At 42.3% G+C, this 15,103-nt stretch overlaps 1 protein-coding gene across 2 annotated transcripts in view; it reads left to right on the plus strand.

The window, feature by feature from the left end:
• The window catches only part of sts (steroid sulfatase (microsomal), isozyme S), a 31,017-nt gene that overhangs the window by 5,063 nt on the left and 10,851 nt on the right, over positions 1–15,103 (plus strand). The gene's annotated exons all lie outside the window — the stretch shown is intronic.

Genomic DNA, 15,103 nt, shown 5'->3' on the forward strand with positions numbered 1-15,103 from the left:
GGTGCTGGCCTACCTGAAGAACATCACTGAACCCCATGCAGTTTGCCTATACAGCAAACAGGTCTGTGGATGATGCAGTCAACATGAGACTGCACTACATCCTGAAACATCTCGACAGACCTGGGACTTACGCAAGGATCTTGTGGACTTCAATTCGGCCTTCAATACCATCATGCCTGATCTTCTCACAGCTGAACTGATCAAGCTTTACATGCCAAGCCCAATCTGTCAGTGGATCACCAGCTTCCTAACAGACAGGCAGCAGCTATTGAGACTGGGGGAACTCACATCCAGGACTCTCACTATCAGCACCGGTGCTCCTCAGGGTTGCGTCCTCTACCCACTGCTCTTCTCCCTGTACACAAACGACTACACTGCAAAAGACCCCTCTGTCAAGCTCCTGAAATTTGCAGATGACACAACAGTCATCGGCCTTATCCAAAATGGTGACGAATCTGCTTACAGACTGGAGGTTGAACAGATGGCTGTCTGATAACAACCTTGAGCTGAACATTCTCAAAACAGTGGAGATGATAGTGGACTTCAGAAAATAAAAACCAGCACTGCCTCCACTCACCATGAACAGCACTGTGGCAACAGTGGAGTCATTCAGGTTCCTGTGCACTACGATCTCTCAGGACCTGAAATGGGACACTCACATAGACTCCATAGTGAAAAAGGTCCAGCAGAGGTTGTACTTCCTTCCTCAGCAGAGGAAGTTCAACTTGCCACAGGAGCTGCTAAAACAGTTCTACTCCGCTGTCATTGAGTCTGTCCTGTGCTCATCTATAACTGTCTGGTTTGGTTCAGCTACCAAATCAGACATCAGGAGACTACAGCATAAAGTCAGGACGGCTGAGAATATTATTGGTTCCCCGCTGCCCAACCTCCAAGATCTTTACACCTCCAGAGTGAGAAAAAGGGCTAAGAAAATCACTTTGGACCCCACACACCCAGCCCACCTTTTCTTTGAACTGTTGCCCTCTGGTCGGCACTATAGAGCACCGAGCACCAGAACAGCCAGGCACAAGAACAGTTTTTTTCCCTCAGGCTACAGTATATTCAGCCTAAACAGTTAAAACTCTCATAACTATACATTGTCTATCATACCTGTCCATTTGTACAAAACATCTCAACATTTTACATCACTAAATAACATTTTAAACTGTACATTTAATTTTTATTGTGTAATTCCTATGTATGTCTGCACTATGTCTGTATTTTCCTTCTGCACTGGAAGGTCCTGTCACCAATACAAATTCCTTGTGTGTGTAAACATAATTGGCAATAAAGCTCTCTCTGTTTCTGATGTTGAAAACAATTGTCTGCTTTTGGGAACTGCAATTCACTTATGCAGTTTGTGTTGTCCTGTTTATCAAAATCAGTGATACACCATGATATACCATTGGATCAAAAGCCAGGAGCAGCTAAAGACAAATGTGGGACAAATGTGGGTTCAGGGACAAATGTGGGTTCACAAGCAAGTGGGGTACAGTGACGGAGCATGCAGCTCGCTGACTCACTTTGCAGAAAACAGTGCAAGCTGTAAAGCTGTCTTGTGGGAAATCATTGTTAGGTTCAAAAGGGGATTGAGAGAGTGTGTTTCACAGCTAGATCACAGGATGGTTTTAGTGGTTTTTAAATTATGCGCATCCTTCATAAAATGACATATCCGTATTTCTCGCATACTTGAGTCACCAGTTGATTACTGTCACACATAATTAATGGGAATGTGCATAATGGGGGGAAATGTAATTTTACCACAGGACATCTGTAATAATAATGGCCAATTCGCACAGGATAAGTTATCTTAGTAAAACTAGCAGAAGTGGGAGGAGTAACTCAAATGACGCACCACCGTCACCTCCCTGTCGTCCTGTGCATATTACGTTTCTTCCTGATATCATGTTGTGTGCAAACACATATATATAACCTATATTTGTATAGTCTAGTCAAGTCAAATCATCTTCATTTATATAGTGCTTTTAACAATGTAGATTGTTCCAAAGCTGCTTTACAGTGATGATAGGAAATCAAAGCAACAGAGATTGTTTTGGCTTTATGACAGCTCTAGAATAAAGTTATTTTCCAGCTAAAGTTAGTTTTAATTGATCCACTTCCGTCGCAACGATCATTAGTTATTAACTTAGGGGCCGCTAACACGACACCGTTTTAACAGAAAACTCTTAAGTTCACTCTACGCAAACGAACCTGTGAGAACGCTGATGGCGTGCACATGCGTATTAAGTGTTCATTCTATAGGTATGCGTGTTGTAATATATGTGCGCAGGCATGTAGTCCTTCTCTAAAAAAACTACCCTCAACAAACTACTTGTCTGGCCTTAAAATTTATAATACAGAATTTTATCGCTTCGGCGTAGCCACGTGAACCGGAATTATCCCGTAAGCCATTCTTCTTATGATGTAACGAGTACATCAGGATTTATGGGAAGTGTTCCCGGTTCCGGCTGACCTAATCTATGCAGCCTAACATTGAATTATAAAAGTCTATAGTGTGTTATGTGTATGCAAGGTCAAAGAGATGTGTTTTAGTCTAGCTTTGAACTGACAGAGTGTGTCTGCTTCCCGGACAATGTTAGGAAGACTGTTCCAAAGTTTTGGTGCTAAATAGGAAAAGGATCTACCGCCAGCAGTCAATTTTGATATTCTAGGTATTATCAACTGGCCGGAATTTTGAGATCGCAATAGACGTGAAGGACTATAATGCGTTAAGAGCTCGCTCAAGAACTGGGGAGCTAAACCATTTAGTGCTTTGTGAGTAATTAACAATATTTTAAAATTTATACAATGTTTAATAGGGAGCCAATGCAGTGTTGACAGAACCGGGCTAATTAGTAGGGAGGTTAAGCCCAAAAAATAGGCCTTTGACTTCAAGTCATGATGCAAAGGTCTCCTTTGGTATGGAAGTACCTTAGGGTCATACAAATAAATTTATCCTAAGACACAAGTGAGATCACACTTTGTATCAGAAATAAACATGTTTTTTCAAAAATGGCCGCCAATGCGCCGAAAATACTCTAGAGCCCATATCTTTGCTTCTGTTATCGCTATAATGACAAATTTGGTGTCAAAGTGTACATTCTTGGGGTCAAGGAATCCAATAAAATTGGTTTCAAGTTTAAAAAAATAATAATTTTCCCCATACCATGACAATTGGGGGTAAATATGCACATTTCACATAAAAATTGTCATCAGAGTGACTTTACTTATCTTTTCGTTCAAAAACTTTAATTTTGTATTTAAGCAGTGCAGCTACTTCTGTACATTACATTTGTCCTAAGTAGCATGAGATTTCGACCAGTCAGGAGTAGCCTATAGCATATCAGTTCCTGCAACAACACATCCCATCTGCACCAGGAGCTGTGACAGCTGTTGAAGGTCAGAGGTGACAGGTTAACACTTTGAGGTTCGTATGACTTTCTCATTAAATAATTTTTTTTTTTTAATGTTAGATAACTAATAAATAGCTAGCTAGTTGACTATGGAAAAAAAAACCTTAGAGGGAAAACCTCTTTTCTCGAGAATACTGAAGCCAAAAATTATCCTTATAATTTGTATTAATTTAAAACACACTTGCTGCAGCTAGCAGACCTAGGCGAGGCAGCTCGCGCGCCTATTGGATGCTATGCGGCAACTGCTGCAACCTATCGAGGCACTGCTCGTGACGTAAGCACCAATGAGTGGGCGAATGGGCGTGGCTTATGCCTATATAAGCCAGAGCTCGATAAGATGCTCCTTGGTTTTCATCGACTGAAGCGAAACCAGATGGTAGCACAAGCACGGCAGGGTTACGCAACACTCATTCCCTCTTCTAGAGAGAACCGAGGTTACGTTAGTAACCGTGACGTTCTCTTACGAGAGTACTCTCGTGTTGCGTAAGCTAGCTTACGCTACGGGAATCCAATTTAAAACGCCGTGCGTGCTAAATCTACCACAACACTGACCCAAGGGCGAGCGCCCTGAGTTCATATGATATGGGGATATAAAAAGCCGACATTGGGAATGGGCTTAATAAGAATGATATAAGGTAAACGTGGTTACCTTAAATCAGGGGTCTCAAACTCAACTTAACTGGGGGCCGCTGGAGGTAGAGTCGGGGTCAGGCTGGGCCGCATCAAGTATTCCACAAAAAAATAGTATTCAAGTATTCCAAAAAAGGAGCACAACTGATCCAATCTTCTCAATATTTATTATTAACGTTTCTTCTGAACTCTTCCTCTGAATTTGAACATACCTTTCTGTACATGATTGGTTCTTTATGAGCTGTCCTTCTGACAGTTGAAGTTCATTTTCACAAACTTTCTTTGTCTATAACACATATTTGTGATATTTATATTTGCTTATGTCCTTTTTATTTTCTTTATACAACACATTAATGATATTGAATGTTTTTTTTTTTTTTTGGAAGGCACATTTCCTTTTATTATACTTAGAAAAACAATTATTGCTTTTGAAATACAAATATTTGCAGTCATGTCTGCCCAGCTTATTGAATTCTTTCTACACATGAATAGTGTCTCAAATTACTGACTGCACAAATCAAAGCAAACCTCCTTATGAACCTGTTGGACACATATTACAAGCTCAAAATGATTATTCTCACATTGTTTTAGAGCAGGGTCTCTCTCCAACACGTCGCTCGCGAGCTGCCAGTAGCTCGTGGTCTGATTGGTGTTAGCTCGCCAAGGGGCCGTTCACATATCGCGCTCACATATTTTGCGCGCTCAAGTTCGTTATTTCAAATGTAGGCGCGCGGCAAGCGCGCTCATAATTGAAGCGACGCGCTCATTTTTTCCAGGCGCAGTATGTTTGTACTTCGCGGTTGTCTATGACAACTATTGACAACAAACCCACCGTGTCACGAGACTATCTATGGTAGCCCATAAGGGATAAAAAAAATTATTTATTTTTTTAAACGCGGCATACGCAACGACGGGCCGCACTAACATTAAACTTTAATGTCAAGTAGGGGGCCACAAAATATCACCCTGCGGGCCGCAAATGGCCCGCGGGCCGCGAGTTTGAGACCACTGCCTTAAATGCATAGAGGGTGCTTAACACGGTATAACAGTCAGGGGAGGCAATAGCCTGCCTGAACTGAAAACTTTGCAGTCCGCGGAACCGAGTCCGGCAGAACTGAGCGGATAAACTAAACTGACAACAGTCTAGCTTGGAGCGCGGGAACTTCCAGGTTATAGAACCCTATAAATGTAGACAGAGAGGCCCAGCCTGCCGCCATTTAGATATCGTGAAGGGAAATCCCACTGGACCAGGCCCATGAAGAGGCATGCCTCTAGTGGAATGAGCTCTGACGCCCAGAGGGCAACGAAGGCTCTTAGATGTATAAGCCAGTGAGATAGCGTCCACTTTCCACCTGGAAAGGCTATGTTTCGAGGCAGCTAGACCTTTAGATCGGCCACCAAACGAAACAAATAGCTGTCCTGACCGTCTGAAAGCAGCCGAACGTTCCAAGGGCCCTAACCAGGCAAAGGAGATTCACGTCAGACTCGCTGTCAGATCCGAAGAGAGAATGTCAGATTGAAGAGGCGGTGGTACCAGTACCAGTCGGTCGCCTTCCAAGGTTTCAGAGCTGCGACGCATTTCTGATTGACCCTGAGGCGAAACAGATCGGAGGCCCAAGCTTGAGACGGCACTCGTGCTTTCAGCCACCACTGCAGTGGGCGCATGCGAAGCAGACCCAGCTGGAGTACTGATGATGATGAGGCCATGAGGCCCAGCATCTTCTGAAATCTCTTGAGCGGGACTATAGTGCCGCAATGTTCAGTATGCGCTCTGGCGATAGTCGCGCTGTCATTGACAGCGAGTTCAGCTCTGTGCCCAGAAAGGATATTTCCTGGCTCTTCGCCCAATTGACTGTGAGACCAAGATTCTCGAGGTGTTCGAGTAATATGGTCCTGTGTTCTATGAGCTCTGAATGAGATCGAGCTAGAATCAGCCAATCGTCCAAATAGTTCAAAGCTGGCATTCCCTGAAGTTTCAGGGGCGCGAGAGCCGCGTCCATGTACATCATAATATACAGGATGCCAGGGACAGGCCGAACGGTAGGACTGTGTATTGATATGCCTGGCCCTCGAAGGTGAATCTCAAAAATCGCCTGTGACGAGAGAATGTCAGACTCGCTGTCAGATCCACAGAGACTTGTGCTCTGAAAGGAGTGGCAAGTACTTTGGGGACATAATCATGTCTTGGTTTGAGGATGACCTTGGAGTCATTAGGCCCAAACTCAAGGCACGACGCACTAACAGAAAGTGCGTGTAAGTCACCCACCAGCTTGACTGAGGCGATAGCCACCAGAAAGGCGGTTTTCAATGAGAGATACTTAAGGTCCACAGACTGTAGAGGTTCGAAAGGGGCACCCTTCATGGCCTCCAGGACCAAGGAAAGGTCCGAGGGGGGGCGAGGAGGGTTCATCCTTCTAGCTCCCCTGAGGAAGCGGACTACAAGGTCGTTCCTACCCAGTGACTGGCCATGCGAATGTTTGACAAACGCAGCAATAGCCGCCACATATACCTTGAGCATGGATGGGGATCTACCCTTATCCAAGAGCTCCTGTAGGAAGGAGAGAACCTCCGACACCCCACAATCTTGTGGATCCAGGTTGCGAGCTGAGCACCAACCTGAGAACACTGACCACTTGGAACCATAAAGCCATCTAGTAGAGGGCGCTCTAGCTTGCGTAATCGTGTTTAACACTCCGTCGGGGAGACTGATGGGTACCCGTTGATGGCCCACACATGCAGAGCCCAAAGCTCGGGTCGTGGGTGCCAAATCGTACCCCCGGCCTGTGAGAGGAGATCTCTCCTCAATGGGACAGGCCACGGAGGCAAGCTCTGAAGCTGCATCAGCTCCAGAAACCAAACTTGGTTCGGCCAGAACGGAGCTACTAGAAGTACACAGGAACCGTTCTCCCTTATAGGCTTGATTACCTGTGGTAACAGCATGATCAGAGGGAAAGCATAGAGAGGGCGGCTGGGCCAGTGATGGGCAGCCCAGCCGCCAGTGATGGGCTGGGCCAGTGATGGGCTGGGCCAGTGATGGGTGCTGAACCCATACAAGGATGCGTTCTGCCAGTGCATGAAGGTTCCGTGATCTCAGACTGCCCTGGCGATTTATGTAGGAAACCACCGACATGTTGTCCGTGCGGACAAGGACATGGTGGCCCTTTAGAAGGGGAAGGAAGAACCGCAAGGCGTTCTCGACCGCCTTCATCTCTAGACAGTTTATGTGCAAGCTCTTTTCTTGGCTTGACCACAGGCCAAAAGTCGGTCTGCCCTCATAGAGGGCGCCCCAGCCCGAATTGGAGGCGTCTGTCGAAACCACTATCAGTTTAGAGATTACTCCCAGGTTTACACCTGTCTGATACCAGTCGACCGCCTTCCAGGGCTCCAGAGCTGTGACACAGTTCTGAGTTACCTTGAGACGTAAACGACTGGATGCCCATGCTCGACGCAGGACCCACGTCTTCAGCCAGTGCTGTAAAGGGCGCATGCGAAGCAGACCTAAACGAAGAAATTATTAAGTTGTGAATGGACTGTGTGTTTGGCATGCGTTTTTTAATAAAAAATTGCATACTTCACCTCCAATTGTCATGTTAAGGACAACATTATTGTTTTTTAGTCTTGGAACCTATTTTATTGGACTCCTTGACCACAAAAATGTACCCGTTGATACCAAATTTGTCATTATAGCTATGACAGAAGCAAAGATATGGGCCTCTCAAGTATGGTCGGCGGCCATTTTTAAAAAATGTGTGTATATAAGATACAAAATGTGATCTCACTTGTGTCTTAGGATAAATTTATTTCTATGGCCCTAAGGTACTTCCATACCAAAGGGGACCTTTGCATCATGACTTGAAGTCAAAAGTCACTTAACCTCCCTACTAAATATGGTCATACTTCCTGGTTCTGGTAAGAACTCGAGCTGCTGCGTTTTGGACCAGCTGTAATTTGTTTATTAAGCGTGCAGGGCAACCACCCAGGAAAGCATTACTATAATCTAGCCTTGATGTCATGAACGCATGAACTAATTGCAACGCTCCTAGTACTGAGCCTTGTGGTAATATTATAATTATAATAATAATAATAATTTTATTTTTATATAGCGCCTTTAAAGCAGCTTCTCAAGGCGCTTTACATAATAGAACAAACAAGTTAAAATACAACACACACACACAGAGAAAAAAAAATAACAACAGTCAAGTAAAAGCTAACCTAAAAAAATGCGTTTTTAAATGAGATTTAAAAATACTTGGAGTCTGCATCTCTGATATTTGGAGGGAGTGGATTCAAAAGCCTAGGAGCGTAGGCTGAGAAAGCCCTGTCCCCTACAGTACACAACCGAGTCTGTGGGACTGCCAATAGACCAGCTTGGGAGCGTAAGTGACGCTTGGTGTGTATAAAGTTAAAAGTGCAGACAGATACTGAGGGGCCAAACCATGCAGTGCCTTATATGTGAGCATGAGGATTTTAAAATCAACTCGGAACCTGACCGGGAGCCAGTGCAAAGACTTTAAAATCGGTGTAATATGCTCATTTCTCCTGACTCCAGTCAGGATCGTAGCAGCAGAATTTTGCACATATTGCAGTTTGTTAAGCATGTTTTTAGGAACCCCAGCAAGAAGCACATTGCAGTAGTCAATGCGGGGAAAAACAAAGGTCATAGATCCTCTTCTCAATATCATCAATTCATCTTTGTCACTAGGATAAGTACCAAAAACTTTTAAGCTGGCTATGATTAAGCCACTTGTTAATCAGAAGCACAACTGACTTGTGGTACACCATACTGAACTTGTGATCGATAAGACTCTCTTCATTTACTGCTACAAGCTGATAACAGTCAGATAAGTATGATTTAAACCATGCTAATGCAATTCCACTAATGTCAACATAATTTTTGAGTCTATTTAAAAGAATGTTGTGGTCAATAGTATCAAATGCAGCACTAAGATCGAGTAACACCAATAGCGAGATACAACCACGATCGAATGATAAGAGCAAATCATTTGTGACTCTGATGAGAGCTGTCTCAGTACTATGGTACGGCCTAAATCCTGACTGAAAATCCTTGCAGATATCATTTATTTCTAAAAATGAACATATTTGTGAGGATACTGCCTTTTCTAGTATCTTTGACAGAAAAGATAGATTCGAGATCGGCCTGTAATTGACTGACTGTCAATTACATTGATTCACCTCCCCCTTTGACTTTCAGATGATGTTCATGTTTATAACAGTAATCTTGGGGGTGGACTCATTTAAAGTAATGTAATCGTTTGGTTTTAGCCAGGTTTCTGTCATACACAGCACATCTACATCTTTCAAGCGCCTCCATTCTTGAAAAAACACGGAAAACTACTTTTAAATAGGAAATGACGAAATATTTACGTACATATTTACAGCGGGTCTATTCACACAGGATTAGTATTACCTGAGGTAATTTATCCGGACCTTTTTCCTGCTGGTAAAAGTCGCCGTAATATTTACTGACATTGTCCGTAATGATTACTGAGATGGCACATTCGGACGGAACTAAAATCACTGAGGAGCTCTGGTAATTATTACTTTACCCCACCTCTCCACTTTAAACTAGTCCCGTCCGAATAGGGCTTATGTCAAAGTCATTTGAATATGCTACATTGACTGCAGTCAGCTGGTGCCACTATGACCGTGAACCACAACAGCCACATCCATGAGATAATTTAAATTTAAATAAACTGCATGTGATAGGATGTCATAGGTAATTTTCAGGTGATTATAAATTTATCATTTGCATCTCAAAATTTTGTACTTACAGAAGGATTTATGTTATGGTATATTTTTATATTTCTATTAACCTAAGACATAAACTAATTATATACAATTATATTGTCAGGGCTCTACAAATGAACTGGTTATATGCCTTTTTTTTGTTATTCAAATTGATATTAAAAGATAGAGCCTGAGACATTTCTTATACTGAAATGCAAGCAACTGCAGACAGCAATGAAAGGGTTAAACTCTAAACCAGCAAGAGTGTAAAATCTCTCTCACTCACTCACTCACTCACTCACTATCACACACAAACACACACACTAGAGGTCTGCATGGGCGCACATGCGCAAAACAGTTTTGTAAAATGATATTTGATCAAATTTAAATGATTCATATATCATTTTACAAAACAGTTTTGCGCATGTGCTCCCGCGCGCACTATTTCTGTCACAACAGCAATCAGAGGAGGACGGTGGTGCTGAAACTAGGCACGTAATTTCTCTCTTGCGTGCTCATATTTACGATCACAACACGGCAAGCACACGGCACACAAAACCGAACCCGAGGCTATTCATTAAACATTAACCCGAACCCGACCTGAAACCCGTGAGTTTTTTGGGACCCGTCGGGCTCGGGTCGGGTAGCAGACCTCATAACACACACACACAAACACACAGAGCATTTTGTAAGTCCAGATGTATTTATTTTAAATTATTTTTCTATTTTTATTAACCTAATTATTAAACTAATTATATACAATTATGTTGTTAGTGAACTATAAATGAACTGGTTCTATGCCATTTTGTCATTCAAAAAAGAGAAAAAGACTAATAGATTTCTTATCCTGTAATGCAGGCAAAACTACACAGCAATGAAAGGGTTAAACTCCAAACCATCAAGAGTGTAAAATAGACACACACACACACACATATATATATATATATATATATATATATATACTTGAATTAGCAAAACGTCTGTTCCAAGAATAGCGATGTGATTACCGCACTAGTAGTGAGATATGTCATTGTTAAAGCTGCTGAACAATTTTACTGATAAAATCATCAGAGTAGCACTAACAACAGGTTTCTGTGCAAGTGTCTGTCTGTACTGTATGCGTGTGTGTTTTATTGGGAGAGAGCTGGAGAAAGAGAGTATGTGCTTTCTGTACATAATAAAATGTAAGTTTGTGTCAAAAAAACATGGAAATAATTTGTCTTTTTTATCCTGTTGTTCACTATTATTATTTGCTTGGTCAGTGTCGTTGTGGGTTTTTGGTTCTTTTGCTGTTGTAGGCTGTAAGGACCTTTGAAATAACTGAAATCATTTGGAGAAGTGATATGGACATATAATTCTGTCAAGACCTGCCTGGAACTACTTTAGAGGTGCGTTTCCCTGAAAATAATTGCACACCACCTTAATGTTTGTCAACCAAGCATATTCAAGCATTCAACAGTCCCCTAGTAAAATTCAAGATATGTCATATTTCTCCATTGAAATTATGGGGGTCGTAAGCTCTTCACTGTTCTACCCTCAAACTCAGGCTCTCAGCAAATGAGTGCTCATTTATTGACTTTCCTCAGTGAAACTGGCCCTCATTAGATTCCAGTTCTTATAAATAAGGGGTCTTGAATGTGGACTAAAGAACCTATCAACTGACAGTTGAGGTGAGGGTGGGCACGCAAATACTGTGTAGCTGTCCAGTGCAGAAACTCTGTCATTTGCAATAACCCCTAGAGATTAACAACCCATGTCGAGGCCATTAAGGCACATCCTGAAGGAATCTACTTGTCCCTTTCCTGTTCTGAGACAGAGTTCAGAGAAGCAGATTGTCTAAATAAGCAGACACTCTAAAATCGACATTTCTCAAAGCTGCCTGTAACACCCAAGGGGCGAGAGAGAGACCAAAAGGTTTTGTTTGATATTTGTGAGTCTGTTGTCTCTGGCAAACCTGGGAAATTTGTTGTTTGCAGGTAAATGTCTGTGTGAAAAAATTTGAACAAGTTGGTGAGATGAATACTTTGCAGGTGTGTCAGAATACATGTACGTTCATGAATCAATCTGTTTCACTTTGAGAGCAAAATTAATAGTTACATTTAATTTAACTCCTTTTCGAGGACCATATTGAACGAGTAAAAAAAAAAATTTTTATTGAGTTGTGCCTGGACTTCTTTTAGTTGTGATAGCATCTCAGTCCACCTTATAGTCACACTGGTGTTTTTAGGAAGCCAAACAATTTGAATAATAATAATTTTAAAATATACTTTTATTTTTAAATTATTTTTAAAACTGTAACAGACCGCTACAGTCTACGCATTTATTGCGTTTAATTGCGTGCTCAGAGGAGTAATATATTATGAACATAATATATAGTGGCTTCTCCTTCTGCATCTACTTTTTTTCTTAGTGATATTGCCATTTTATCAGGAAGTGACGATTTTGTTCTCTTCGACTCACTGGATGGAAACGGTGCTTTATTCGCAAATGTTTTATGCGATATTACAATTTTGCAAATATGTTACATTCGCAACTTAGGATGGAAACATAGCTACTGATGTAACGGCAAAAGTCTCATCAACTCTGCTGAGAACAATGCGGTCGCTCATGACAGACGTTTTCCACGGTGAGATATTGGCTATGCTCACACTGCCAGTATTTGGGATTGATAACTCCATTTACTTACAGGTGTGAGTCTCATAATGTTCCGTTCAAACAACAACTTACAGCAGCGTCTCTACTGTCTGTATGAACATGCAACGGGAGTCAAGTCCATGTTCTCTTACCAGTAACCGTAGCGTAATATCAATGTCCATAAAACTGAAACGTCATCACTTTTGACACGACAAGAGTCCAATCGAATGAATTCATCCGTCAAATCTTCATTAACCGACAGCAGCTTTTATATCTGGGTGAAGAGCGGAGCATTTGAGTTACTTGTAGGTAGACCTGGCATGAGCAGCTCCGGTGGAGAGCAGTGACTGGATCTAAAACCTTCATATGACCCTCATATCTCCATCGCTGTAAGTTACCAAAAGCGAAACCGCACACTAAAACCCGCAACACACGGTAGACACAGGTTTGTGCATTGCAAAGCATTTCTCTCGGACTGTATGATGTGACAAACAACTAGTTGTCCAGTCTGGTTGGTGCGTCCTGAAAATTTACAGGTGTGAGTTTGATTATAGGGTAACTAAACCCCTGGTCAGAGCCTGACTCCACCCACTGGCAATATTTGAAAAATGCTGGAAAAATGCAAAGCCAAGCAGAGATGGAGGGGACGAACCGAGGGCGGGGCTGAGCGGGGGGTCGTGCACCTGAGACCCGCAGTGGCGGATTATTTGACAGCTGCTGTCAGACTAAAGACTCGCTAAAATATCTATATCAATATCTAAAAAAATATCCAGCAAAACGCGCCGGCGCGTTTGTCGACACCAGAGGGTTAACATAACAGAGGGTTAACAGAGGAAGGAACATAAATTGTGATTAAAAATATATGCTCACTCACATCATGACGCCGCTGCGGTGGTGGAGTCCATGCAGGAAGAGCAGCGTTTGGCACTGCGTCTCGCTTTTCAGCGCGAGCTGTGTGGAGAAGCCCATTTCTACCTCTATTGCGTTGAAGAAGCAATCGTGCGTAAAATGCAGTTTGCACACTCCAGCTCTAGGTGGGAACTCGCGGTCTCCCAGGCCAAGTGCATGCAACCACTGGTGCCTAATTTCTAAGTCTGCTGGAAAGCTATGCAGTCCAGCAGTGCTGTTGCAACCAGCAACACTACACCTACGTACCATCCTGACCACTGTACTAAATACAGATAAATCTACGCTAACTTGAAGCTATCCTAACTGATGCAATACTATGCTACTAACTAACTATGCTTCTAACAATACTACACTAACAACTATGCTAATTAACTACCTAGGCTACACAAAATAATCGCAATAACTATATAAATGCTATGCTAAATAGATGCTAAAATACTCTATCCTGATCGTTTTCAATACTCGCAATTCCAACTCCTGACTCGCTACAGTGGTTTTGACGAAACAAGATGGTTTTTATACTGCCATGGGCGTGGTATCTCGTACCAAGGGCGTGGTGAGCTGGAACCTGCTTACGTCACCTGCCACCGCTTACGTCCACTGATCTATATAATGACTGGATAGCTCATGACGTTCTAAACTGCCACCAGGCAGTGAAGCCACCGGAAGTGTTCGAGCGGCCATCTTACGATTCCCTACCAGCAGAGGGCTCCAACGGCCGTTATACAGAGATCGGTAGCTCCGACGGCACTTTTAAGATGACCCGCTGTGCATCATACAAGTGTAAAACGAAGTTCACAAAAGGATCTAGAAAAACTGCCCACAGGTTGTAATTTAAGCCCATAAGTCGTAATTTATATGCACAATTGTCGCTATTTCCGTGTTGTTTTCTCCGAGGCAAGAGTAGCCTAATGCTTCTTCTTCAAAAAACAAACGATAAAACATTCAACAGTAGCCGATAAGGAACCTCAGAGCAGCAATAATCACAATTAAGTGTCCAATAGCGACCCCATTTGACAGCTTCAAAAGAGTTTCGTGCAGAGTCCATTTACATGCGGTGCAGGAGCAGCACGCACTATTGTGCTTCCACCGGCTTCCACATGCTGTTTGCAGTGCGCAACTGATCTACGTCTGTACCACAAACAACATTTATTCTCTATTTTTTATTTCAAATCACTATTTTTATTATCAGCGTCTTTTATAAAATAATAAATGTTTATATAAAAAAAAAATTGTATAGCCTACTATGCATTCTTTCACAGACGTATTCAAGTTTAAACCCAATAAACTTAAAAAACGTATTATTCAATGCATTACTTTAATTAAATGCATTTATTTACTATATTTTCATGTCAATCCGTGTTCAGTTTGACCACGAACCATGCGCTGGGCACGATCTCTGCACTGCTGTATATGCACCGCTCCACGTGATTTGCCGATTTGTGGGCGCGATCAGCTCCGGTAGCCGTGTCGCAGCTGTAACGCGCCGCAGACGTGTGCAGTGTAAATAAGAGGTGAAACAGGCGTGCATTTTACCCATACAATTTATATTAGCCTATGCATTTCCTGAACATGTTCTTGCTAACTAATCAAATACTTATACTGATCTATCTGTAAAACACAATCAGAAAGAGCTATATTTTAAGTACACAATTCACATATACTTAATTTTTAGTAAGCAGGAATAATTTTAAGTCAGTGCTGCTTATGTCACGTACCACTGCAAACATCCAATAGGAAAATTCAACTGCAGTAGCCACCGTTCAACC

The sequence above is a fragment of the Rhinichthys klamathensis genome, unplaced genomic scaffold (genome assembly GCF_029890125.1).
Source record: "Rhinichthys klamathensis goyatoka isolate OS25496 unplaced genomic scaffold, OSU_Roscu_1.1 h1tg000111l_1, whole genome shotgun sequence".
Taxonomy (NCBI): domain Eukaryota; kingdom Metazoa; phylum Chordata; class Actinopteri; order Cypriniformes; family Leuciscidae; genus Rhinichthys; species Rhinichthys klamathensis.